The sequence below is a fragment of the Echinops telfairi genome, unplaced genomic scaffold (assembly GCF_000313985.2).
Source record: "Echinops telfairi isolate 266 unplaced genomic scaffold, ASM31398v2 ScPeMD7_26;HRSCAF=91, whole genome shotgun sequence".
In the NCBI taxonomy this organism is placed as follows: Eukaryota; Metazoa; Chordata; class Mammalia; order Afrosoricida; family Tenrecidae; genus Echinops; species Echinops telfairi.
In genome coordinates, this window is record NW_022103923.1 from 5,199,313 (window position 1) to 5,208,561 (window position 9,249).

General features: G+C 37.7%; 1 protein-coding gene across 1 annotated transcript in view; it reads left to right on the top strand.

The window, feature by feature from the left end:
* Positions 1–412: 412 nt before the first annotated feature.
* USP9X (ubiquitin specific peptidase 9 X-linked) overlaps positions 413–9,249 on the top strand; it is a 108,522-nt gene continuing 99,685 nt past the window's right edge. Inside the window, exons 1-2 of the mRNA XM_004714586.2 lie at positions 413–525; positions 5,821–5,931. The gene's annotated coding sequence lies outside the window, so the exon portion shown is untranslated. The remainder of the gene's footprint in view (positions 526–5,820; positions 5,932–9,249) is intronic.

The following is a 9,249-nucleotide window of genomic DNA, read 5'->3' on the forward strand; positions in this document are numbered from 1 at the left end:
TTATGATGATGAGTATAAAATACTTTTATGAAGTAATGTGTAAAAAAACATTTCTTGGGGGGGTATGCTAATCTAGATTTATTCTTCAAATGTGCAACATACAGTATAAGCTAATGGAATTTTTCTGTTAGAGGTCAGGAAAATAAGTAAAGAGATACATTCTGAACTTTTGCCAATAAGCCCCAAATGTCAAGTATGGTAGAAACTGATACTTTTTTATTAAGTTGCATATTGGTTTTAGGAATAGTTATACTTAATAACAGTTTTTGGCCAGAAACATGAGTGTAGTATCACCTCTTCCTGTTCCTTTTCTGTAACTCCTTATTTGTATTTTTCTTTATTATTGTTTTACTTTTATCATTTGCTTTGATTAATTTTGTCCTCTAAATTCTATTTTATAGGTTGGTGGCACCCATCTGATCAGACTCCAGATCCTAAGTCACTGATAAATCTCTAGCACACCTAGAACGTGCCTGGCATTTAGATCATCCCCAGTAACGATTGAATGAGAGTCACTTCAACATAGTATGTTCTCTATGGTTTATTTCTTGGCTTTAAAAATTCTCTTTGCTTTTTGGAATGGCTTAAACTGACCTAAACTTTTATGAGCAGTCATGGAAAGGAATCTAGAGCTACTCAAACTTTTTTTTTAAGGAAAATGGCTCAGAGAATGAAGTAATTTGGCCAAGGTAGCATGCAATCAATAGACAATCTTGCATGAAGTTCTTTCATATCATGATGTGGCACATTATTTACTAAATTCTCTGAATTCTTGTTTCCTTTGTAGTCACACTCAAATTTACACTCAATTCTCTTCTTAATAATTGGTGATGAACTTGTTGGCAAAATTAGGCATTCTGTTTTATGTTTATGTATAACAGAGCACCTAGAATAATTTTGTTTACAGTATTTTTTGATTGAAGCAAAATTGGGGGTGGGGAAGCAGTATGACTTTAAATACCTAGAACTGCCTACACAGAATTGGTATTTCACTTTAAAGCTCTTTACATTAGTTTATCCTTTCTATTACCATTGAATCAAATATAATTAAATTTGAACAAGTTGAACATGTTGGTCAACCATTGTGAAAGGAATTGATTTTCTTTGGACCATCTTGAGCTGGGAGTCACAGATAGTGGATCCCACTCTATATACCAGAGACTGAATTAGGAAGAGAAGAAAGTATAGCACCAAAAAGGGAGTAGGTTTTACATCTTTCCCAATCCCTTGAGCTCCTTTTCCTTCCAGCTCACTTTTCTGGTTATTGAGAGTTGTAAGGTTCCTGGTTTTCGCTCTTTTCTTTCAGCCAATTAAGTTGGAATAGTACTAGGGGGCTTCAGAAAGCTCGTGGAAAAATTCCCTCTTATTAGACCTCTGACTAAGAGAGCATTTAGTCTATCATCAAAGTAGTATGGAAAAATTGGCCTGCTTTCTCTGATAACCCCCTCCATAGTTCAGGAAAAGGATCAACAAACGTTTTTCTATAAAAGGCCAGATAGTAAATATGTGGCTGCTTCAAAAAGTTTGTGGAAAAATAGAATGAAAAGATAATGGGGTTTAGCCATGACCTTTGAAGCACCCTTATATTTTAGGTTTTGTGGGGAAGGAGGCAAAATTAAGGATACGAGGTAAATTTTTATTAATACAACTTTTTAAAAAAGTAATGATTGAATGCAATTTTTTTGTCATTCACTTTTATTTTAAGGAACTAAATTCTTTGGGGGAGGAATAAACAGTTTATTTAGCTGGGGTTTAAACTTAAGTATACTCCAGTATCAAATTTATTGCACATGTTCCTGTATGAAAACCTGACTTAGCTTGTGGACTAAGCAAAAACAGGAAGGCTGAACTTGGTTGGCCAAGCAGAGTCTGCCAGCCCTAGTTTAGAGCAATGATTACTCAAACTCGGAGGCTTTGTTAAAATGACTTGCTGGGGCCCTGCCCTCAGAACTCGTAAGTCTAGAGTCAGCAAGTCTGGAACAGCAGAGCCTTAGAACGTGCATTTCTAACAAATTCCCAAATCTTGAACTACTCTGGTGTAGAGATTAGGATTGTCACTTAAATTTCTGGAATTCTGTCTTGTATCTTTCACTTTTTACTTTTAAGTTCAACAATTACATACTAAATTTCTGTTATGTACCTAGGTATTACACCAGGTGGTAGCTCTGATAGTGCAGTGGTTAAAGTGCTTGCTAACCAGCCACGGAGGGAGAAAGGTTCAACAATCTGCTTCTATAAAGATGACCGTCTTAAAACTCAGTGGGGGCAGTTCTGTTCTGTCCTTAGAGTCAGAGTTTGAATAGACTTTAGTGCAATTGATTTGGTGTTAGGACTTATCAAAATTTCAGGTGACAGGGATCCAAGGTGAGTGGAACAAAATTCTTAAACTGTTTATGGTGTGTAATTTATTTCTGCAAATCCTTTAAGGGCTTAGCATCTGAGAGACAAAGGACATCATTTTGAAAGCACGATAGTGGTGTTTTTGATATTCATATTACAGGAAGGCTAAACTGGAAGCATTGCAAATATAACAGTAGTACTTCATTTGATGTCTTACTTTGGAAAATCCAAACCAAATACACCACCTTCAGGTTGATTTTGATTCAGCAGCCCTACGGGGATTTGCAAAGACAGAAAATCTTTCCGGGAGCAGACAACCTGATCTTTATCCTGTAAAATGGCTGGTGCGTTCACACTGCTGACCTGGTTAGCCGCTGAGCACTCAACTAACCAACCACTCTGCCATCAGGGCTCCTGTCTCGGGAATATGAATTAAAAAAAGAAATTTGTAAATATGTGAACTATAGTGAAGATTTTATATGCTCTATAATTTTTATTTGGTTATGAAATTGAGTTCTATAAGAAAACGTTAAAAAAAAAGTTTAGGGGAACATGAGAGAATAAATACAGAGTGCCTTTGATGTTTCCACCATATGAGAGCAACCATATTATTTCCATCCTAACTCATTTCATTTTTGTTTTAATTGGGTGGGAATACTGTAGATACAGCTTTTCCCCATTGTATAACATTTTTCCATGAATATTTTTTTCTGGGCCTATAATTCATTTAAATGAATTGATCATTTAATTTTCCCTTGATGGTCTTGTCAATTACCTTTAATTTTTCACTTAGGCAGTGATGAACATTTTTGAGTGAATGTTTTTTGAATTTCTGATGTTGAATCAAAGGTTCTAATCAATTAATTAGTTCACTAAGCAGTACTTTTTCATGTCTGCTGCCTCTACTTGTGCCCTTCCCACTCCTGTTGTCTTTTTAGGTACTAGGGGTTTGTTTGTTTTTAATACTTGCGAAAACTCTCATCATGAAGTTTATTTTAATATAACTCAAACCAAAACCAGACTTATTGCCATCGAGTCAGTGCTGACTCATAGTGAACACCCCCCCTCCCCTTGGGTTTCCACGACTAACTCTTACAGGAATAGAAAGCCCAGTGTTTCGCAAGAGGAGGAACTGGTGGTTTTGAACTGTGGACCATGCGGATCACAGCCCAAGGAGTAACCACTGCATTGCCAGGACTCCTTTTTTGATATAATTATCAACTTAATTTTGCATACACACACACACACACACACAGACAGCCCTGTTCCTCCACTTATTTGGACTATCCCAATTCTTCATACAGGTTTAATACCTTCCCACTTGTGACTTTGTTCTTTTTTGATAGCCTTTTTAGGAAATTCTTCATTTGCTATTGCGATTTATGTGCATTAAAAGGTCCTTGGCACTTTTGAATTAAGTTTTTTTGTTTTTGTTTTGTTTTTCTTCAGTAGTGGTGATAACATCCTCACCAAATCAGATGCAGCAACTTACACATTTGCAGCTTGGTTATATAGATTATATATTTCATGTTGAGCCACCATTATCATGGTTCTCATCCACAACATTCTGTTACATAACTTCCATATAAAAAAATAAACTCCAAACTTAACTAAAATCTTTATAGGAGTAGAAAGCCTCATCTTTCTCTGTGCAGCAGCTGGTGAGTTCAAACGGCCAACATTGTGGTGAGCAGTTCAGTGCCACCAGAGCTCGGTGCCACCCATTGAAAAACTCCCCCTTTCACTCCCAGCTCTGGAGACAATTAATAGTCTTTGGTTTATCTGTTTGCTGCTTTCTTTTTTTAAATTTTTATTTGCTGCTTTCTTATAAGTGAGCGTATAATAGTATTTTTGAGATACATCAACTTCATTTTTCTTTTGGGTTGCATAATGCATGGTATGTATAAAATGCACATACTGTTGTTATCTGTTCATCAGCTGGTGGACATTTTTGTGGTTCTTTTACCTTTGGCCATTGAGAAAAGTGCTGCAGTGAACAGCGGTGTAAATGTTTTCAATACTAAGTCTTATCTTTGTGTGTGTGTGTGTGTTTATGATGCTCTTACAATTATTTTCACTGTCAGTTGTGGTTCAGTCTTCTCTCTTTAATCTGCCAATTGGGAAATTAGATGACTGTGCATATTATAGTTGTATGTAAATTTATGAGCGAGAGTTTCTCTCAAATCTTCCAGGAGCTCTGGTTCCTACAGGTATTTACTTCCTGTTTTGAATGTTAGCTAGTCCTCAGCTGTGATACATTTGTATCATCTCTATTTCTGTGTACAATATGTTGATAGATCTGAACTTCTCTTCCTTAAATGTCGACTTGTGTGCATTAGCTGATGAAAACCTTGGTGTTTTGTTTTGTTTTTTGCAACCTAAGGGGTATTATCTACCTGTCAGCAGCTTTGCTGTATTTGTACATCAGTATCTTGTGCATTTATGTGCAATTTCAGTTTTATTTTGTTCTTACAAAAATGAGCAAAAGACTGAAGAAAAGGGTAGAAGTGCACGAGTGGTAGGTCTTACACTTAATCTCCTTGAGACAGTGGGAACTGATGAGACATGACTCTTTAGCCTTAGTGAGTTCAGGTTGTGCTCTTTGGTTAAGTTACTTAATTTTGTTCAATAATGAAGAAAGTGATTATAATGAAACAGGAAATTAAATATTGCAAATCTGATAATAGAGCCTTTATGTGAAAGATGAGATGTAATTTGGGGATTTTATCATACTTTCCTGCCCTCTAGGAGTGACTGAAAGCCCTAAAAATGTGAATCAGTTATCCCACATTGGAACACTTGACTCTATCACATTTTCAAGGAAAACACTATGAAATGAGGTGTGTACTGCCTATCTTCAATAAAATGAGCCTAGAAAATCAACACCATCATATTTAATGTGCTCTTGCTATTAGTCACAATCAACTTGATGACATTGGGTTTTGTAGCATAGGAGGGGCCTTCAAAAAGTTTGTGGGGAAAATCCACTATCTTTTAAATTACATTTTCCCAAGAACTTTTTGATGGCCCCTCCTATCAAGTTACCATCAAGTTGATTCCAACTCTTAAGTAAGAACCACTGAAAGAGTTGTTAATTTGGAACCTGCTAAGGTAGGTTAGGGAGAGAGATTTGTGAGGTGGGACTGTGAGGAGAACCCTAGAAGTACATTCCTTGCCTGAGATGAGCAGGTGCCATTTTCAGAGCCTTGTAAATATTAAACTTTCTCAAATGCTTACCTGACAGTGCCACCAAGGCTCCTTCCTTACTTCTTACCTAATGGGGAGATTATTAAAGCATATCTCACTCAGAAAGGCTAGAATCTGCATCCAGAGAATGTTCACTGTAAGTGCTCCATGGAGGTATTATTTTATCACTTTAAAAAATTGTGATTATAAAGTCAGAGTAGAACTAACTGCCCCTTTGAGTTTCTGAGGCTGTAACTCTTTAGAGGTGCATAAAGCAATTTTTTTTCTTGGCAGAGTGGCTGGTGGATTCAAACGGCTTGTATTTAACCCGCTGCACTACTAGAGCTGCTCTTGGTATCCCTGGAGATGTAGAAAAACTGGAGTCTGAGAAATTTTCAAGTGAAGGTAAAACATGAGTTGTTGATGGGCTTAGGAGCTGTTGGATCTAGAAGTAACAGGAGAGTGGAGTAATGAAGTCAGTCTGGAAGCATTCTTTGGGTATATTGTCTGGCCAACAGCCTACGAAATGAATTCAGGGACCACCACAGACTCATAGCTAAGGGTTATGTGGTGGTGGAGCAGCTTTTGGCTTTGGTAAGTTTCAAAGTCTAGGTTAAGCTTAAAACCAATGCTGTTGCTAAAAAGCGATGTAGTCTGCTAGGGAAAGTAATATTCAGGGGAAATAGTTTTGTTTTTTCCCTCTGAATTGAAGATGAAAATATGCAGATAAATATAGTAGTGATTTTCAACGTCTGGCACAGATGGTTTCAGACAAAATGTTGGCACCTCCTTTTTCATCACTGTAAAGAACCCTAGTAAAAGACGTTCATTTTTATATACTTCTTAGGCCAGCACTTATCAAATTTGTTATTTAGGATCTCTTTCTACTTGTGAGTTACTAATCCTAAAGAACGTTTGCTCATATGGGGTTATATCTATTAATACTTAATGGTAATAAGTTAAAATTAAGAAACTTGAAAATTTAAAGGTAACAAAACCCACTGCATGTGTTGATGACTGCTGTGAAAACTAACTCCTCCCTGAAAAATATGAATGATCAAAGTGGTATTTTAGTTTTGTAAATCTCATATTTGGCTTAATGGAAGATTAAAACTAGAGTATTTGCTTCTGCCTTCAATCTATTGTGGTGTCATACATCATGGCCTCTAGAGAACTCCTTTGTACACCTTTGAGAGAATGAAATGACAGTGAAGTTGGCAAACGTCTTATTGTGAAGATGATTTTGGCAACTCTGACCTCTGAAAAGGATTTCAGCGACATCCAAGGTCTCTAGATCACAAGAAATGTTGGGTACATGTTTTGAATGGTGTATCTACTACACATAATTACATTGTAATTGAGATATAACTCATATTAAATAAAGTACATATATGTTACATTTTAGCAGCACAGTCTTTTTAAACCTTAACCTAGACTTTGAAACATGTCCAAGCCAAAAGCTGTTCTACCAGCACAGAACCCCCTGGTTATGAGTCTGTGGTGTTCCTTGAATTCACTTCATAGGCTGTTGGCCAAGTAAAGCTTGCTAAAAGCTTTACAAATGACATCTGCATAACCACCATTCAGATCAATATAATAGAATATTTCCAGCTCCCTGGAAGGTTCCATCATATTACCCCCACCAACTGCTGGTGGGTTGGAACTACAGACCTGATGGTTAGCATTCTCAACAACCCCACCATGAAGTATTGGCAGTCCTTTGAATTTTGACTATTTTGGTGGGAGGGCTAGGAATGGTTTCCGGCAGTTTAAATTTGCAGTTGCCCATATCTAATGATGTTTAAGACTTTTCATATGTTTATCGTTCATTTCGCTGCTGAACTCTAATGCTTCACCTATAGAATCTGAAGCTTGACCTTTAATAGCAGAAACTGGAGTCGTGTTTATTATTGTATCTATATCTGAATACTGTATACAAAAACGTGGACATTTTCTTTTTTTAAAAAACATTTTATTAGGGGCTCATACAACTGTTATCGCAATCCATACACACATCAATTGTGTAAAGCGCATTTGTACATCATTCTCAAAACATTTTCTCTCCACTTAAACTCCCGACATTAGGTCCTCATTTTTCCCCTCCCTCCCCGCTCCCCCTCCCTCATGAGCCCTTGATAGTTTATAAATTGGTATTTTATCATATCTTGCCCTGTCCGACGTCTCCCTTCACCCACTTTTCGGTTGTCTGTCCCCCAGGGAGGAGGTCACATATAGTTCCTTATAATCGGTTCCCTCTTTCCTACCCACTCTCCCTTTACCCTCCCTGTTTCGCCACTCATACCACTGGTCCTGTAGGGCTCATCCGCCCTGGATTCCCTGTATTTTCAGTTCCTTTCTGTACCAGTGTACATCCTCTGGTCCAGCCAGACTTGCAAGGTCGAATTTGAGTCATGGTAGTGGGAGCGGGGAGGAAACATTTAGGAACTAGAGGAAAGTTGTATTTCTCATCGTTGTTAACATCACACCCTGACTGGCTCGTCTCCTCCCTGAGACCCCTCTACAAGGGGATCTCCAGTGGCCTACTAATGGGCTTTGGATCTCCACTCTGCACTCCCCCCATCATTCACTATGGTAAGATTTTTTGTTCTGATGATGCCTTATACCTGATCCCTTCGACACCTCGTGGTTGCATAGGCTGGTGTGCTTCTTCCATGTGGGCTTTGTTGCCTCTGAGCTTGATGGCCGAACTTAGACACTTTCAATAGATGGCTGGTAGGACATCTGAATAAGACTATCTCAATATTAGATCTCAATAAGACCATCATAAAAACAAATATAGCTTAAACATAATAGTGATATTGACCTAAAGGAAGAAATTTCAAATTCTTTTACCCGCCCCCCTTCCACCCCAATTCTTGAATTTCCTTTTTATATCCTTTACTTTCTACATTTGTGAATTACTCAATTTAGCTATGGAAAATTCAAATAGTACCTATTAGATGGATACATGTACACAGTGTTCATTATTAATAATCGTCAAAACTTACAGTGGTTTTAGTTTTGCCAGCATTTTATGATTGAAGTAGTAACTTGAGTAGCTTGTCTTAATCCATCCGTAGGCATGTATGTAACTTGCATCTAACATTTTAAGTCAGCAATTGCTATAATTTGTTTAGGGAATAAAATTTATTGGGATCATAATCCTTTGATCAATTTAATAGAGAATATTTAAGTAAAAGTATGGTTTTAAGAGAACCTGGGTATATGTACACTTCCAGCCTCAGAATTTTGAGGGATTATAATATAGATCTCTCTTTTTCACTATCATTGAGTCCATGCCGACTCTTCGTGAACCTGTAAGACAGTATAGAACTGCCCCTATGGGTTTTATGGGAATGAAAAGGATCATCTTTTCTCCCACAGAAGTGGTTTTGAACTGCTGACCTTGTGGTTAGCAGACCAATGCATAACCCATCACACCACCAGGGCTCTTCAGTGGTAGAAGATAGTGGCTATATACTTTCTGTTCCAGTGACCAAAACAAGTGACAAGCTTTTTGACCTGTAGTGTCCCGGCCTGTGGGACTCACGAGCAGGGCCCTGCGGGGAAAGGCGGACCTGGATGGAGAAAAGACACGGAGATGTGGAGCAAGAAAACGCTGATCAAGCTCCATTTATTTGGGCAAAGCTGGGGCATATAAAGGGGAACTGGGAGGTGCATATTTTAATAAGGTGTGCTACACAACATCCAATCCAACATGTA